This window comes from Solanum pennellii, chromosome 10, assembly GCF_001406875.1.
Source record: "Solanum pennellii chromosome 10, SPENNV200".
NCBI classification, from domain to species: domain Eukaryota; kingdom Viridiplantae; phylum Streptophyta; class Magnoliopsida; order Solanales; family Solanaceae; genus Solanum; species Solanum pennellii.
The window spans coordinates 64,646,802-64,666,511 of record NC_028646.1 but is presented as its reverse complement, the minus strand read 5'-3'; the positions used below and the strand labels follow the sequence as shown (position 1 = coordinate 64,666,511).

The following is a 19,710-nucleotide window of genomic DNA, read 5'->3' as shown; positions in this document are numbered from 1 at the left end:
ATTATATATGACTTTGGAAGCTTGATTTGTAGACCCAGGAGATATAGAGAAATATATTGAAGTGACATCGAAAGGAACCTTGACCATGAAACTTGAGATTACCCCTCATATAGCTGAACACACTTAGATTAATAACCATCCCAATGAAATAGTAGAGGGTACAACCATGCATGCACCCATCTCAGATAAGTGCAACATGCAACAGTAGCCTGTCCACGACGTCAATCGGCTACCACCCAGTCTCCTGCATCCCTAGAGTACGCTGAGATAGAGGCTTTAGACTGGGTGAATTCTCACATTCTTAAACTAAGAAATACTTATGGAGTAGCTTTTGAAGGTTTAGACGAGGAAACACTAGCCATTTTCATATAGCTAGATAAATGAAAAGCGACGCTAAAAAAGAAAGTGTAGGAGAAGACAATCACCACCCCAAAAAGTAAGAGATTCACCAAGAATGAATTGACAAATTTGCATTCCAGTCTCAACCAAGTAGAAGGGGTCAGAAATAGGGGGAAAATCTCAATCTCACTTACAAATGAATGTAAACCTAATTTCATGGAATGTTATGGGAGTCAACAATATAGAAAATATGAATCTAGTTAAGAGTTTATTGCAATGGGAGGCTTCTGATGTCTATTGTTTCCAAGAAACAAAGTTAAGTCGAGAGGAATGAAGCAACAAAACAACTATGGCCTTGTAGATGAATGAAATGTCATTTCATCAAAGTTGTGGGAAGCAAGGGGGGTCGTAATAATGTGGGACAACAATGTTTGGTGAAGGATAATTGTGGAAATAAGGTAACACTCTATCACCTTTGAATTTGTCCATTCTCACAACTCTTTTACGTGGTACGTCACCGGTGTCTATGCTCCACCTATTAGAAGTGAAAAATTATTATAATGGGAGGAAATCGCAGCTTGTAGCCAACTTTTTGAAGGTTCTTGGGTAGCTTGTGGAGATTTCAATACAAACTGATTTATGTTAGATAGAAAATGGTGCTTTAGAATCACTAATGTGATATATGCGTCCTTTAGATGGATCGAGGACATGGAACTTCATGACCCCCCATCTAATTGGAGATAATTTTACTTTCTTTAGAGGCATCAACCATCCTAGTGAAGCTATACTAGACATGTTCCTCTTCTTCTCAGAAATAAGAAGAAACATTCAGGAACATCAGAAAAACGATTTTTTTAGATCTACTTCAAATCAAAACCCCATCATGCTAGAATGTGTAAATTGGGAGAAAAGCAAATCAATTTTCAATTTCAAAAATTGATGGCTCAATATGGAGGGTTTCAGCATGTTTGTAACTAAATAACTAGTGGAATGACTTTTAGTGGAGGGATGTCCCGACTTCAGGTTCAATAACAAGTTAAGAATTTTAAAGCTCAAAGAGTGGAGTAAAACTACTTTTGGAGAATTAACCAGCAAGAAGAAAATTTACTTGAAGAATTCGTTATCATTGACTTAATTTAGGAAAGTAGAAACCTGACTGAAGATGAAAAAATGATTGTAGCAATAATTATAGTTGAGCAAAAATATTTGGCTGGACTACGTCTTTGACCTTAGTCACAAGAAAAACAGATAGTCTTCTACGTCTTTGACCTTTTTCCAGGTGTCTCGGTAAATTTAGGCAAACTTCTATGGAAGTTGCACAGTAAAAGAGTATTCTCTGTCAAATTACGCTACTAGAACAACAACATCAGCTTCTCCTCCATAGGATTTGTCCTTGGGAACTAATCTAGAAATTAAAATCCCCTTAAAGGTGTCCTATTTTATGGGGTTGGTGATCAGGAGAGCTTGCCTAACTCACGAAGCACTACAGAGAAGAGGGTTTGTAAATTTGCTTAAGGTGTTTTCTTTGTTACAAGGAGGTAGATGTAAACAACCACCTCTTCCTACATTGCAAAACAACTGTAAATATGTGGAACATGTTTTTATGTAAACTTGGAGTAAGCTAAACAATGACTACATACACTTTCAATCTACTGAGGAGCTGGGAGACAATTGGAAGAAGAAATTCTAGAGGAGACTGGTGGAAACTAATTCCAACATGCATTTGGTGGACCTTATGGAAGGAAATAAATGCAAGGTGTTTTGAAGGAAAAATCAACAACATCCAAAGGATTAGAATTGCTTACCTTAGCCTTCTTTATTTTTGGTGTAAACAAGATATGGTGGGAGACATAGATTTATTAAATGACTTCATAGGACAAATTGTAAAACCTTAGTCGTGGTTTGTTTGTTTTTACAATAACATGTGAGGATTGTAACTAACCATTTTCTTGTGAATACAAAGTTTACTTTATAAAAAAAATAGTGAAATTCCCCTGCTTACTGCTCATCAAACCAGGAAAATCAGTCTGATGTTCATTAAAAGGTGGTTTCTTACTCTCTATAATATACTCTACCGTTTCTGCTGAGAGTTTTGTGGCCAGTTTCTGTTCATTCCATCCACCAATGGTAGTGAACTCCCTAACTTCTACATCTTCTTCAATGGAGCATATCACTCTCAATATATAAGAGGTATCCCAATTTTGTCCAATTATCAAATAGAAACCTGGAATTTTCTACGTTTATTTGCCACCATATATTGTGCTTTACTTCCTCCCTTATAATTATCATTTTTGTCCAGACATGTAATGCACCCCCACCTGTATTTATAATTGGATGCAATTTCTTGCAATACTTGTACCACATATATCCACTCCACAAAGAACAAATTAATTTCCTAAAATTCCACCAAAGCTTTGCAAACAAAGCCTTCGATACATTATGCAAAGACCTGAAACCTAGACCCCTTTGTTCCTTGGGATAAGACATGCTTCCCCATGAAACCCGGTGCTTGTTCTTAGATCCAGTTGCATTTCCCCAGGAAATTTAGCAAATAGCTTATGTAATTGGTTTATTACACTAAATGGGGGATTCAGGCTGATAGTAATTCCATGGGCATAGATTGCAAAACATGTGCTAGTAAAATATATACCTTCCCCCATAAGATAGTAATCTATTCTTTCACATAGCCATTATGTTATCCACCTTTTTAATAAGTACTACAAAATGACCTTTATTTTTCCTTCATAGAAAGGTGGAAAATCTAGATAAGTAAAAGGAGAATTACCTTGCTGACCCCTGTTATCCTCTTTATTTGATGACACAGTACTACAAGGACTTTATTATGTCGATAACAAATGCTTCTGTCTATGTATATCATTTGTCCAGACACCCCCTCATATATTCTTAGCACAATCATCCTCATCCTCATTGACTTGTGTTGTCCTGAGCAAGAAAAGAATAGTCTCATCAACATATGATAAGTGGTTTATTTGCGGACTCCATTTAGGCATCCCAAAACCCTAAAAGTCACTATGTTCAAATGAACAATTTATGATCCTGGTCAACACTTCAATTTCTATTATAGATAGGGTAGGTGGAAAGGGGTCACCCTTTTTCAAACCTCTAGAAGATTGGAATAAGCCAAAGGCTTTTCCATTCATTAGAACTGAGTACCAATTATTGCTTATTTGCCTTACTATTATGTCAATTATTCTTTTAGAGAATCAAAATCTTCTCAAGACCTGGATAAAGTATTTCCAGTAGACTCTATCATATGCCTTTGTCATGTCTTATTTTACCACTACAATATGCAAATTGTTTCTCTTGTTGATGTCCCTTATTATTTCTTCAGCCAAAAGTACATTTTCATTCATACTCCTCCCTTTAACAATGCCTAACTAGTTATTAGAAATCAAACTAGGTAACACCAATTAAACTCTTTCATGTATCAACCGATATAATTTAATTAGCAAAAGTATTCAGGCTAATAAATCTTAAGTCCCCAAAATTATCCACCACATTCTTCTTTTGTATCAGCACCAGATTTGTATGTGTTATGAATCTGGGCAAATCATATCCACTGAAAAATGCCCTTGCCATATTCCATGCATCATGATTATGATAAAAGTTAAGGACTCAAAATTGTCGTATTGTTGTATTGGGTGACAAAGATGAAGATAGTGAAAACCTTGATTACTATGGAGTTTAAGCTGATGCGATTGAGTTGCAATTTGTCATGGATAAAAGAGTAACTTTATTTCAATGTGATTGGTTTGATGTGTATGATGAAATAAAAGAAGTTAAAGAGAGTGAGTGTGATTTTGTGAGTGTTAATCCATGTAGATATTCAAAAATAAATGACCCATTTGTTTTAGTGGATCAAGCATCTCAAGTATTTTATGTTGATGATACTTCCAACAAAGGTTGGAAAGTAGTGAGGAAGATCCGATCTCATGATCCTATGAAATTGTAGAACAAATGGATGATGATATTGTAGAGTTAGGAAGTTCTTTCAAAAGAAAAGAAAAATAACTAATGAGATTAATTAATATCTCTTATGAGTTAGTATATTCATCCATAAATGTTATGATGGCAAAATTTCCTTTTTAGTACATTATTAAACATTTTTAGGTTTAATTTTTAACTTTTTGGCTCTTTTGCAGGTTTAAGATGAAACCATTGAGGATTGAAAATGAGGTCGATTCTAATATAAAGAATACAATCGAATATACGTTTATCACGCCTAGTGCTATTGAAAAGGGACAAGGACGAGGGCTTAAATCATTGGATGAGAAATGAAATTTACCATCTAAGAGTATATTTCCTCAATCAAGTGATCTATTTAAGAAGCACATCAAAGAAACTGAAACAAGTAAGATATTTTGTATTCTTTTATTTCAGGCCATAAGCAAAAGTTTTAATTGTGTTAAAGGAAAATATTTTTTCCAGGATTCTGTATTCTGTGTTTTATCATGGAGGAGAAGGTGTGGAAAATAATTTTTTCCAGCTTTCTATTTGATGCAGAATATAGGCATAATAGGTGATGTATGAACTTATAATGATAAGAAGGTAAATACCAGGCCAAAAAACAGCTTAAGAAACTGACGCTGAATACATAATTTTCACAAAAGAGAACTTGTGAAACAAAATTAGCTTTAGAAACTCCTTGTAGACATTTTTGGTTCTTCTTGTCCTGTGATACATTAGTAAACGTATAAAATATGATTTGTTTTTTTCAGGTTCTACAGGGAAGGAACAGGAACAAGGACTTAAAAACTCTACCGTGTCCACTAGTCAAGGAATACGAACGACGCATAAGAACTTCACGACTTTTGAGAAAGACAACGCTAAAATTAGTACTTCATCTCGCACATCTACTTATCAAGTAAAGAAATACACCCAAGAAGTTGAAACAAGTAAGATCTTTTTCAAATGTATTGTATTTTTTGAAAATCTGTTGTGTTTTCAAGTTTTTGAGCTTAAAGATCTTTTCCAGGTTTGTGTTATTTGACATGTTAGGCTTTGATGTAAATGTCGGAAACATGGCATTCCAACGATTTGACAACTATTTTCTTTGAGACTCGTAAAAAAGATACCAAGCTTGTTGAACCTAAAGCAATTGAAAAATATGTGCGTTTGATTAATTGAATATTTAAATTACTTGAAATAATCATTATCTGTTATGATATAAAATGTTCTTTGATATGTGTAGGCTCAACTCTATGAAATTGTTCAAGAAGATCCATCTCTACCTACGGTAGAGCTTGTTCAAAATTTTTGTGGACCTCAAACTCGTAGCCATGTATTTGGATTTGGGGGTGGAGTAAAGTCAAAAGATTTGAAAGGTGGAACTTCATCAAATTCTCAATTGGATATCAAATCCTTGAACGAAGAAAACAACTCCTTAAATGATCGCTTGTCTACCATAGAAGATGAGATGAAAGAAATAATGAAAATGAAAGAATTCTTCAATGCTCAACAATCATATGTCCCACCTGCAACATCGTCCTCCTCAACTGAATGACCACAGTCTTTTCAATTGACCAGGTTAGTTACAATATATCTTACTTTTCATTTATTTTGTCTAAATATTACAACGTAATGAATGTATAATTAAATAATAAAAAATGGGTCTTTTGATGTTAAAAAGAAATATTCCCACTCACACAAGTAAACATAAGAAAGATGGAATAACAGACTTGTTTCCTATTGTGTTAATTGTGTAGTAGAATAAGATACAATATCGAAAATGAATCTTGTTCTCTTCTTTTTCGTTAGAGTCGGTGACTTCTTATTTCTTACAATTCACGCTTTATATATATGTATGTATATATATATATACATATATATACATATATACATATATATATACATATACATACATATATATATATATATATATATATATATGTGTGTGTGTGTGTGTGTGTGTGTGTGTGTGTGTGTGTGTGTGTATGTATATATATCACATTCAATGGCCCTGTTGTCTTGGCTTGCATATTTTTGTCAGCATTGACATGTCACTCTATAATAGTTGCAGTTTACTTCTGTTTGACAACAACTTAGAAGACAACATTTTATTTGCTACCATATTTTCAATAGTTGGGAGTCATTTTTGTATTGAGAGTTTTCTTATTGAAAGTGGTATTTTGTGATGACGAGTGATATTCATTTATATTATATAGGAACTTGAGATGTTTGGGAAATGTTGTCTATAGTTGTATGCAAAATTAGTGAATGTTCAAAGAATAGTTTGGCAAGGAGACGAGGTAAGGTGAGGTGACTATAGAAAATTTTTGCAACCATAATTTTTTTTATGCTGGCTTTGTTTTTAAATTTTAAGCTGCATAAATTTTATTTATAAAATTTCTAGACTGCGGAAAACATGCAGGCAGCTGCTCAATTTTTTTATGCTAGATCAATTTTAAATTTTTGGCACTGCTGCAACATTGTAGCCAGCTGCTAAATATTTTGTGCACTCTATTTTAAGCTTCCTGCAGTGCTGAAAAATTGCAGCCAACTGCTCAGTTTAGTAGAAATCTCACGAATGCATGGAAAAATCAAAGATGTATTGATAACTATAATGTTCAGTTACAAGCTCCTTGTATAGGAGAAGAGTCCTATTGTAGTTATACTAGGTATCCTACTACACCACAAATAATTACATAGGTAGTATTTTATTACAAGTCAAATACCCTATCCTAGTCGACTCCAATAATATTCAGTAGCTTAGTCGTACATTACTTAGGATTTAGTTGTCTAGTCCTAGTATGAATTAACTCTAACTCGTCAGCCTGCTTTGATGGATCTGTTCCTTCGACATGTTCCATCAATCGTCAAGTTTCCTTCAACACTTCCACTCAAGCTAGTGAGTAGAGGAACTGTAACTCCTAACTAGCTACAAAATCAAAGAAAACCTATTGTGTTAAGGCTTTGGTATTAATATCAGCTTTTGATCCTTACACTTCACAAACTGAGTAAGAAGTCATCCCCTGACCACTTACTCATGAACAAAATGACAATCCATTTAAACATGTTTCGTTCTAGCGTACATAACTTAATTTACTGTTCTGTACAAGACACTCATATTATAACAATACAACGTAGGAACCGATCAAAAGAACATTCCAAGGTCATAAAGAAGATACAAAATCCAAGTCATTTCTGCGGCAGTGGAGGCTAGTTCTCTATGCTGTGTTTCAACACTAGATCGGGCTAGTGTGTTCTGTTTCTTGGAGGTCCAAGACATACAATTTCCACCTAGGTTGATGCTATAGCCTTTAGTTGATCTCCTAGTTGTGGTACAACCTCCCAAATCAGCATCAGAGTAGCCATACAACCTACATGGTGATTGTGAAATAATTCTGAATCTAAGTGTATAGTACATTTGATGTACCTGAGAATCCTTTTTACCCCTTGAAGATGTTGAATGTTTGGCCTTTGTATAAATTAGCCTGCTAAATTCACATCATGAGTGATATCAGGTCTTGTGAGGATCAAATATTGAAGTCTCATTACTATCATTCTGTAAAAGAATGCATCTACAAGACTTCCCACAACTTAATCCAAACCATGTTTTTACCCAAAGAAGTGGCTACAACCTTTGCCAAAGTCATCTCTGTCTTGGACAACAGCTCATCAACATAATTTCTTTGATTTAAATGAATTCCACCTTAGAAATACTTCACCTCAATTCTTAGGAAATAGTGTAATGGGCCAAAATCTTTCATAGAAAACTCATTCCCAAGTTGTAGAACCAACTCTGAGACATGAGGTGGACTACTTCCTTTGACAATAATATTATCTACATATAACAAGAGAAATATTTTGCCTTTGTGAGTTTGCAAAGTAAATAAGGAAGGGCCAGCCTTATTACAAATGAAACCAAGGTTTAAGATATGCATGCTAAACATATCAAACCAGGATCTTTGTGCTTGTTTAAGACCATACGATGCCTTTTTAAGTAGACATACATGCTGAGGATATTGTGATCAATAAAACCAAGAGGTTGACTCATGTACACCTCCTCTTGTAAGAAGCCATGTAGAAGGACATTTTAGATATCTAACTGTCTAACTTCCCAATTTGAACTGACAGCAATGGGTAGAACCACCCTAACATTTGTAGCTATGACTACAAGACTAAATATTTCTTCAAAATCTATCAATTTAAGCTGTGAGAATCCCCTAGCCATAAGTCTGGCCTTGTATCTATCTATTGTCCCATCAAAATTTTTAATTTTGTCTTAAACACCCATTTGACCAACCAAGTTTATACCAGGAGATTTGGGCACCAAAACCGATATTTTGTTAGTATGTAAAGCATCAATATCTTCGTGATGCTGCAAGCCAATGAGGTGATTTTAGTGCTTCCTTAGTAGTATTTGGTTTTCCCACAATTTTTGTGCTAATGCAAGCGAAAAGTGACAGGTGATGTTCCTTCGCCTTGTGCCTGGTGATCATATGATGCCCTTGTGGTGCAGGAAGTACCTCAACCGGTACATCAACCAATGTAGTTAGTGTAGCATTGTCAGGTTGATGGTCAATTGGTACATCAACTAAAGTGGTTCTTTGATGATGATCATTGGTTGGAACTGGAAGAGAAACCCGTTCCTCACTGCTCCCGACAGATTCAAAATCTGCAATTAGAGCTTCAACACTACTGTATGGGTCACCAGCTTCAACTTGTTCCTTAGCATCTGATCCTGCGCCTGAGAGGTTAATAATACTTCTCATCATCAATGAGCACATGAGGTGTATCAACATTATCAACTATTAATGTGTGGTCTAGCAACATGTACTTCCTTTGAATCAAAATTATCATGTGCCAGCAATTTACAGAAAGATTCAACAAAAGTAGCAAGGTGAGGTGAGACATCAATTTTAGTTTGAGATTGCTTTAAAGACACATAGGGTAATGTGTTTTCATGAAAGAAAACATGTCTTGATATGTAAACCCTCATTGTACAGGGATGATAGACTATATATCCTTTGTGTAAATTGTTGTACCCTATGAACACACAAGGGTAAGTCTTTGGACCGAAGTTATATAGGACCAGAGTTATATTCTAGTTATACTAAGAATCCTACTACAAGACAAATATTTACATGGGTAGTATTTTATTACAAGTCAAATACCCTAACCTAGTTGACTCCAATAATGTTTAGTAGCTTAGTCGTACATAACATAGGGTTTAGTAGTCTAGTCCTAGTATGACTCTAACACTAACTCGTCGACCTGCTTCGATGGACCAGTAACTTGGACGTGTTCCATCAGTCTTCAAGCTTCCTTAAATAGTTTACCATTAGTTTCCAACTCTTATATGTATTGGCCATAATAGTGCACCCCTTCTTGTAGGATCTAGACATGTACAAAAAATAGTTAATATTTGTCGAATACTCTCAAATTTTTGTCTTTTCGATATCAAATAAAGCAAACCATAGTAAAAAGGAAGAATGTTATTTAAGAATTCATACCAAATATTACCTTGTCTAGGCTTTTATTCGACATGAACTCATAGACCAGAAATTTTTCCGCTCCATTAAATCAGTATCCCAATAAATTGGTTAGGTAACGATGTTGTCGCTTTGCTGTTAACTTGACTTCATTCTCAAACTTAGTAAATTCTTGGCGTGATGTCATGTATTGCTTCTTCACTGGTATTTCTACTCTATTCTCTAGTACGCTCTACAAATATTATGTATCATTTTGGTATTAATTATGGTGTCTGAGTTACTGTAAATATGCATTTTCATGCTTGTTTAAAAGAAATAATAACCTTATAAACATTGTAAAATCCATCATGCCCTATCTTATAAAAAAATGTGTACGACTAATAAGATAGGGCAAGATGGCTTTGGCAATGTTTATATGGTTATTATTTCTTTTCGACAAGCATGAAAATGCTTAGTTACAATAACTAAGATGACAAAATTAATACTTAAATGATATATAATATCTGTAGGGTGTATTAGAGAATGGGGAGTAGAAATAACAGGGAAGAAGAGAGACGTGACTTCACCCAAGGATATACTGAGTTCGAGAATGAAGTCAAATTAATAGCAAATATACAACATCGTAACCTAACCAAGTTGTTCGGATACTACATTAGTGGAGTGCAAAAATTCCTAGTCTATGAGTTCATGACGAATAATAGCCTAGGCAAGGTCATATTTAGTATGACATCTTAGATAACATTCTTCTTTTTACTATTGTCGGTGTTGTTTTTGATATTTAAAAGCCACAAAAAATAGAAATTAGCGAGTATTCAAGTGAAATTTAGCAACTGTATTCTCTACATGTTCAAATCCGCCAACAAGGAGTATAGTAACATGGACAATGAGCAACTGGCTGTAATTTTTGAACGGTGAAGATGTTACAAAAAGAGAGCATAAAAAACGAGCAACTAGCTGCAATATTGCAACAGTGCAAAAATTTTTTAAAATAAAATTTATGCAGCCATCGTTCAATAGGATACATCCACTGATAATGATTCGGTCCAGAAATTTAAGCTTCAGTAGATAAATAAACAGGTAAGTTCACCATGAAATCAAAAAAAGGAGGGGACACTTTTTCTAACTTGCAAAACGTTTTGGGTATTTGTGCTCCAATAAGTTCCAAGTTTTCAATTCTCAACTTTTTTGATCCAAGAAAACTAAAAATATAAATAATTCAATCAGTGGCTCACACACTTCTGCAAAGCTGCATTAAAATTTATGCACTACTACAATATTGCAGTCAACTGCTCAGTTTTTTAAGCTAGCTCGTCTTTCAAATTTCTGCACTGCTGAAAAATTGCAGCCAATTCTCAGTTTTACATATGTATTGGCCATGTTACGGTACCCCTTCCTGTAGGATCTGGACAAGTACAAAAAAAATTTACTCAATTTCAGTCGAATACTCCAAAATTCTTTCTTTTTATTATCAAAACAACGCGCACAATAGTAAAAAGAAAGAATGTTATATAAGATTTCGTACCAAATATGACCTTGTGTAGGCTATTACTCGACATGAACTCATTGAATAGGAATTTTTCTGCTCCATTAATGTAGTATCCCAACAACTTGGTTCGGTTACGATGTTGTAGCTTTGCTATTAATTTGACTTCATTCTCGAACTTAGTAAATTCTTGGCGTGAAGTCATGTCTTTCTTCTTCACTGCTATTTCTACTCCATTCTCTAGTACGCCCTACAAATATTATGTTTCATTTGGGTATTAATTATCTTGTCTGAGATACTGTAAATATGCATTTTCATGCTCGTTGAAAGGAAAAAATAACCTTATAAACATTGCTAGACGATCATGCCCTATCTTATAAGAAAATGTGTATGGCTAAAAAGATAGAGGCATGATGACTTTAGCAATGTTTATAAGGTTATAATTTCTTTTCAACAAATCATGAAAATGCATATCTACAATAACTAAGACAACAAAATTAATACCCAAATGATACATAATTTGTAGGGTGTATTAGAGAATGGAGTAGAAATAACAGGGAAGAAGCAAGACGTGACTTCACGCCATGGACATATTGAGTTCGATAATGAAGTCAAATTAATACCAAATGTACAACATCGTAACTTAACCAAGATGTCGGCATACTGCATAAATGGAGCCGAAAAATTCCTAGTCTATGAGTTCATGGCGAATAATAGTCTAGGCAAGGTTATATTTAGTATGACATCTTAAATAACATTCTTCTTTTTTACTATTATTTGTGTTTTTTCTGATAGAGGGTGCGAAGAACCCGACAGACATGTTGACGAAATGTGTTGATGTTGGAAAACTGGGGTTATGCAAAACCTCGCTTGGTCTTCTATAGTTGTTGCTACAGATGTTGCGGTGCGGTAAAGATGTTGATGATGAAGAGATGTTTTTTTTGAGAATGTATTTTTTGGATGACTGAATCAGTCTCCTAGTGGGAGAGTTGTTAGGTTGTTGAGCCTGATTTATTCTCTATAACCAAAAATATTCTAATTTATTAATATATATACCCCACCGCCGTGGAAGTTTACTCACGGGGTGTTACCACGAAATATTGGTTTTTCTCTTTCTCTCTCTAGATCTCTCATCTCTTTCTCTTGAAAGTTCTTGTGTTCTTCATTCATCAAGTGTTTGTGCGCAAATTCGATCCTTACAGCTGGTATCAGAGCTAAGGAGATTCAACACGATCACTGAAGATGGATAGTTCAAAGCTTGGAATCGAGAAGTTTAATGTATCCAATTTCAGTTTCTGAAAGATGCAGATCGAAGATTATCTGTAACAGAAAAGATCTTCACGAACCGTTGACCGGGGTGAAGTCGGAATCCAGGACGGAGGAGAAGTGGAAGCTCAAGGATCGCCAAGCTCTAGGGTTGATCTGGTTGACTTTGTCAAGAAACGTGGCGTTCAACATCGTGAAGGAGAAGACTACATCCGGTTTGTTGAAGGCACTGTCAAACATGTATGAAGAACCATCGGCGATAAACGAGGTATATTTGATGCGTAGAATGTTCAATTTATAGATGTCTAAGAATGGATCTGTTTCTGATCATATAAACGAGTTCAATATGATTATGAGTCAAGTCAATTCTGTGGATATTGATTTCGAAGATGAAATTAAGGCGTTCATTTTGATGTCATCTCTGCCTGAGTCTTGGGATACTGTTGTTGATGCGATTAGCAGTTCCCGTGGATCTGAGAAACTGAAGTTTGATGAAATCCGTGGGTTGTTCTTAGCGAAAGTATTCACAAATGAGAAGTGCGAGATTCATCAGGCAGTGCTCTCAGCATTTACCGAAGGGGGAGAAGTAAGACGAAAGGCCAAAATCAATATGGTCGATCAAAATCAAAGATCGAGTAAAATCTCCGAACAGATCAAACGTGACTTGTTGGAACTGTGGAGAAAAAGGGAACTTTCAGACAAACTGTACAAAGCCAAAGAAGAAACAGAATCAAAAATCTGGAGATGACAATGATTCCATAAATTCAGCAGAGGACATTTTCGATGCTCTAATCCTTAGTGTAAACCGCCCGGTTGAATCATGGATTTTGATTCTGGTGCATCTTTCCATTCGTCTCCAAGCAAGGAGTTGTTCCAATGTTTCAAATCTGGAAATTTTGGAAAGGTGTATCTTGCTGACAATAAAGCCTTAGAGATTAAAGGAAAGGGGAATGTTTGCATAAAGACCACCTCGGGAAACCAGTGGATATTGGAGGATGTCAGATATATTCCTGGGCTCAAGAAAAATTTGATCTCTGTTGTTTAGTTGGATAGCACGAGATATGCACAAGAGTTTTGGAAAGGTTCGTGGAAGATTGATAAAGGTGCTATTTTAGTAGCTCGTGGCACCAAATCTAGAACCTTGTACACCACTGCAGGGTGTATTAACATGGCCGCTGTTACCGAAGGTGCTTCCGGTTCATGTCTGTGGCACAACAGACTAGGACACATGAGTGCTAAAGGAATAAAGATGCTGGTTGCAAAAGGAGCATTAGAGGGTCTGAAGTCTGTTGATATGGGTCTTTGCGGGAGCTGAGTTATGGGAAAAAAAAAAGAGTAAGCTTCACAAAGACTCCTAGAGAGCCAAAGAAAGTGCGGTTGGAAATGGTCCATATAGATTTTTGGGGACCATCTCTAGTATCATCACTTGGAGGATCCAAATTCTATGTTACCTTCATTGATGATATCAGCAGGAAGGTATGAGTTTACTTCTTGAAGCATAAGTCAGATGTGTTTGCAACTTTCAAGAAGTGGAAATCTGAAGTTCAGAATCAGACCGGTTTGAAAGTCAAATGTCTAAGGTCTGACAATGGAGGAGAGTATGACAAATCTGAGTTCAAGGCATTCTGTGGAGCCGAGGGAATAAGATTGATGAGAACAGTTCCTGGTAAGGCTAGGCAGAATGGAATTGCTGAGAGGATGAACAGAACATTGAATGAGCGTGCAAGGAGTATGAGGATACACTGTGGGCTGCCCAACACATTTTGGGCGGATGCTGTGAGCACAGCTGCATACTTGATCTACACGGGACCATCAATTCCTTTAGGGTTCAATATTCCAGAGGAGGTGTGGACAGGAAAAGAACTCAAGTACTCACACTTGAGGACTTTTGGTTGCATTGCTTATGTTCATGTTGATCCAGAAAAGAGAGAAAAACTTGATGCCAAGGCTGTGAAGTTTTACTTCATAGGCTATGGTTCTGATTTGTTTGGTACATGTTTTGGGATGACAAGAACAGAAAGATCCTGAGACATTGTGACGTTACACTTAATGAGTCTGTCCTGTACAAGGACAGAGAGCAGAAAGGTTCTAGAGATTACAAAGCAAGTGGGAGTTGAGGTTGAGTTGGAGAAGAGTAACCCCAAAGATGTCGAAGCAGATACTCAACCAACTCTTACTGAAGAATCTGAAGTGGAGCAAGTTACACCTGAGCAGGTGTTAAGGAGATCATGCAGAACCATCAGGGCACCAAATAGGTATTCAACTTCATTACACTATCTATTGTTGACTGACGAGGGGGAACCAGAGTCTTTTGATGAGTCCCTACAGGTGGAGGATTCGATCAAGTGGGAGCAACCCATGGATGATGAGATGAGGTCACTTGAGAAGAAAGACACATGGGTGTTGACTGAGTTACCTGCTGGGAAGAGAGCTTTGCTGAACAAATGGGTGTTCAGAACGAAGACTAACCAGATGGCAAAAGAAGGTTCAAGGCTCGTTTAGTGGTTAAAGGATATTCACAAAGGAAAGGTATTGATTATGCTGAAATATTTTCTCCTGTTGTGAAGTTAACCTCTATTCAAATTCTGTTGAGTATTGTTGCATCGGAGAATTTGCATATAGAGCAAATGGATGTAAAAACAGCATTTTTTCATGGAGATCTGGACAAAGAGATCTATATGCAACAACCGGAAGGATTTGTGGTTCCAGGCAATGAACACATGGTGTGCAAGCTCACCAGGAGCTTGTATGGACTAAAGCAAGCACCAAGGCAATGGTACAAGAAGTTTGACTCCTTCATGACCAAGAGTGGATTCTGTAAAGCTGAAAAGGATCCGTGTTGTTACTTCAAAAAATACACTGATTCATATGTCTTTCTACTCTTGTATGTGAATGATATGTTGATTGCAGGATCTAGTTTGAGGGAGATTAACAATTTGAAGACAAGGTTGTCTGCAACGTTTGAGATGAAAGATTTGGGTCCAGCGAAGCAAATTTTGGGGATGAAGCTCGGGATAGATCTACTGGAACTTTAAATCTATCTCAGGAGTTGTACATTGAGAAGGTGCTGAGCAGATTTAGGATTAATGATGCTAAACCCAGGACTACTCCATTGGCAAATCACTTTAAATTTTCAAAGTAGCAGTCACCCAAGACTGCCGAGGAGCGTGATCATATGACACTTGTTCCATATGCTTCAACAGTTGGGAGTTTGATGTATGCTATGGTCTTCACTAGACCTTATATGGCACATGCAGTGGGAGTTGTTAGCAGGTACATGGCGAACCCTGGGAAAGAGCATTGGGAAGCTATGTAGTGGCTTCTGAGATATCTGAGAGGTACATCTGTTACTTCACTTTGTTTTGGCAAAGGCAATGTGACTCTACAGGGTTTTGTGGAGGCTGATCTTGGTGGGGATGTTGACTCGAGCAAGAGTACATCCGGGTACATTTACACCATAGGTGGAACAGCAGTGAGTTGGATGTCCAGGCTTCAGAAGTGTGTTTCTCTTTAATCTACTGAAGCTGAGTATGTGGCAATAGTTGAAGATGGGAAAGAGATGATATGGCTTGTAGATTATCTTGAGGAATTGGGCAAGAAGTAGAGCGAGAAGATTCTTTACTCAGATAGCCAGAATGCCATACAGTTGGTTAAAAATCAAGTCTATTATTCGAAGACAAAGCACATCTTAAGGCGATACCATTTCACTCGCAGGGCAGTGGAGGATGGTGATATGTGCTTGGAGAAGATAGAGGGTGCGAAGAACCGGACAGACATGTTGACAAAATGTGTTGATGTTGGGAAACTTGGGTTATGCAAAACCTCGGTTGGTCTTCTATAGTTGTTGCTACAGATGTTCCGGTGCGGTAAAGATGTTGATGATGAAGAGATTTTTTTTTTGAGAATGTATTTTTTGGATGACTGAATCTGTGTCCAAGAGGGAGAATTGTTAGGTTTGTGGAGCCTAATTTATTCTCTGTAACCAAAAATACTCTGATTTATTAATATATATACCCCACCGTCGTGGAAGTTTACTCACGTGGTGTTACACTTCTGTATGACAACATCTTAGTAGACAACATTATTTTTCCTACCATCTATTCAATAGTCTGTAGACATTTTTTTATTGAGAGTTTTCTTGTTGAAAGTGGTATTTTCAGAAGACGAGCAAAATTCGTTTATATTTATAGAGGAAATTGAGTTTTTTGAGAAATGTTGTCTATAGTTGTATGCAAATTAGTGAATGTTAAAAGAATAGTTGGAGTTAAATGTGAACTCTTAAATTGTTTAAATAAATTGGTTAGGTGAGGAGACGAGCTAAGGTGCCACGGCTGTAAAACATTTTTCAACCATACAATTTTTTTATGCTGGCTCTGTATTTTATTTTCTGCAAAGATGCATTAAAATTTCTGCACTACTACAATATTGCAGTTAACTGCTCAGTTTTTTAAGCTAGCTCTTGTTTCAAATTTCTGCAATGCTGAAAAATTGCAGCCAATTCTCAGTTTTACATTATATATTGGCCATGTTACTGTACCCCTTCCTGTAGGATCTGGACAAGAACAAAAAATATTAACTCAATTTCAGTCGAATACTCCAAAATTTCTTTCTTTTCAATATCAAAACAACGCGGACAATAGTAAAAAGGATGAATGTTATATAAGATTTCATACCAAATATGACCTTGTGTAGGCTAATATTCGACCTGAACTCATAGACTAGGAATTTTTCTGCTCCATTAATGCAGTATCCGAACAACTTGGTTAGGTTACGATGTTGTAGCTTTGCTATTAACTTGACTTCATTCTCGAACTCAGTAAATTCTTGGCGTGAAGTCATGTCTTTCTTCTTCACTGCTATTTCTACTCCATTCTCTAGTACGCCCTACGAATATTATGTTTCATTTGGGTATTAATTATGTTGTCTGAGTTACTGTAAATATGCATTTTCATGCTCGTTGAAAAGAAAAATAACCTTATAAACATTGCTAAACCATCATGACCTATCTTATAAGAAAATGTGTATAGCTAAAAATATCGGGCGTGATGACTTTAGCAATGTTTATAAGGTTATAATTTCTTTTCAACAAAGCATAAAAATGCATATCTACAATAACTAAGACAACAAAATTAATAGCCAAATGATACATAATTTGTAGGGTGTATTAGAGAATGGAGTAGAAATAACAGGGAGGAAGCAAGACATGACTTGACGCCATGGACATACTGAGTTCGATAATGAAGTCAAATTAATACCAAATGTACAACATCGTAACTTAACCAAGATGTCGGGATACTGCATAAATGGAGCAGAAAAATTCCTAGTCTATGAGTTCATGGCGAATAATAGTCTAGGCAAGGTTATATTTAGTATGACATCTTAAATAACATTTTTCTTTTTTACTATTATTTGTGTTTTTTCTGATATTGAAAAGCCACAAAAAATAGAAATTTGCAAGTATTCGAGTGAAATTGAGTAACTGTTTTCTGTACATGTCAAGATCCTACAAGAAGGAGTATAGTAACGTGGCCAATGAACATCTAGCTGTAGTTTTTTAGCAGTGCAAAAGTATTAAAACAGAGAGGATAAAAAATTGAGAAACTGGCTGCAATGTTGAAGGAGTCTTGAAAATTTAAAACACAACTAGCATAACAAAATTGAGTAGTTGGCTACAATTTTTCAACAGTGCAGAAATTTGGAAACAGAGATAGCATAAAAATTAGCAGCTTAGCTGGCTGCAATGTTGCAACAGTGCATCCATCATTCAGTAGGATACATTCACTGATAATGAGTCGGTCCAGAAATCTAAGCTTCAGTAGCTAAATGAATAGTTAAGTTCATCATGACATCAAAAAATGAAAGAGGGGAGACATTTTCTAACTTGTAAACTGTTATGGGTATTTGCGCTGCAATATGTTCCAAGTTATCAATTCTCAACTCTTTTGATCCAAAAAGACTAAAAATATAAATTATTTAATCAGCGGTTCAAACACTTCTTTAGACAACATACCACGAAGTGCAAGAGGGAGTAGATGTTGCAAGATGATATGATAATCATGACTTTTCAATCAAGATATCTTGTGATCATTTATATTCACACATTGAGAAATATTAAGTTTAATTCATCAGAAACTTTTAGATTCTTTAAGAAAAGGCACAAATTTGTGCTTATCTTCAGGAGAATATGTGTAGCCTGCTGTTGGAAAGTCAAATTTCTCCCCTTTTGGATGGGGTGCAATTCCTACCTAATGTTCATTTCTTGCAAGTCTAACCGAGTTTCAATTGAGTACTTGGTCTTTCCTTTGACATTCATATTTATCCATAATATTATCACATATATTTTTTCAGTATACATAACTTTCAAATTATGTAGCAACAAGAGACACTTCCAATATGGAAGTTCAATAAATAGTGTTTTTTTTTTCAATTATTCATTCAATTTTCATGTGATATCTTCTTTCTTATCTTAGGATCCTTTGAGAATTGCAATCCTTCAAGATCTTGCACTTGATGAAGTATCTCATTACCGGAACTCACTTTTGGTGGGGACATTTTCTCTGTTGTACCATAAAATGAGTCCTTCGCACTTCTACATTTGTGATTCTGAGAAAGGTAACGTCGATAACCTATAAAATAATGCTTCTTAACATTAGCCTATTGAATTAAGGCATTGTCTTTATTGCAGCATGGACATGCCAATTTTCCTTCTGTACTTTATACTATTAATTTTTCCATATGCTTGAAAGTCATTGATGGTCCATAATAAAGAAGCGTGAAACTTAAAATTTTATTTAGTTGATGCATCATAGGTGTCAATACCAACTTCCCACAACTCTTTCAATTCCTCTATTAAAGGTTGAAGATATGTATCAATTGCATCTCCTAGACCTTTTGGATACGAAATAAGCATTGATAAAATAAAATTTTCTTGCTTCATACACAACCAAGGTGGTAAATTATAAGGAATAAGAACCACATGTCAAATGTCGTTTGAGGTTTTTGCATTCAGAAATGGTTGAAATCCATCGCCATGAAGTTTGATTCGAACATTTAAAGGCTCAAACTCAAATGAAGGATGAAGTTCATCAAATAAATTCCATGCTATTGAATCAGTCAGATGCCTGATTACTCCATCATCAATCTTCTATCCTAATGCCATGTCATTAA

The 19,710-nt window shown here is 35.7% G+C and overlaps 1 long non-coding RNA gene across 1 annotated transcript; it reads left to right on the top strand.

The window, feature by feature from the left end:
* The first annotated feature begins 4,511 nt into the window (after positions 1 to 4,511).
* LOC114074188 lies at positions 4,512 to 19,191 on the top strand. Its single transcript, XR_003574634.1, has 4 exons — positions 4,512 to 4,711; positions 5,079 to 5,255; positions 5,552 to 5,886; positions 19,014 to 19,191. It is a non-coding gene; the product is annotated as an uncharacterized LOC114074188 (long non-coding RNA).
* The last annotated feature ends 519 nt before the right edge of the window (positions 19,192 to 19,710 follow it).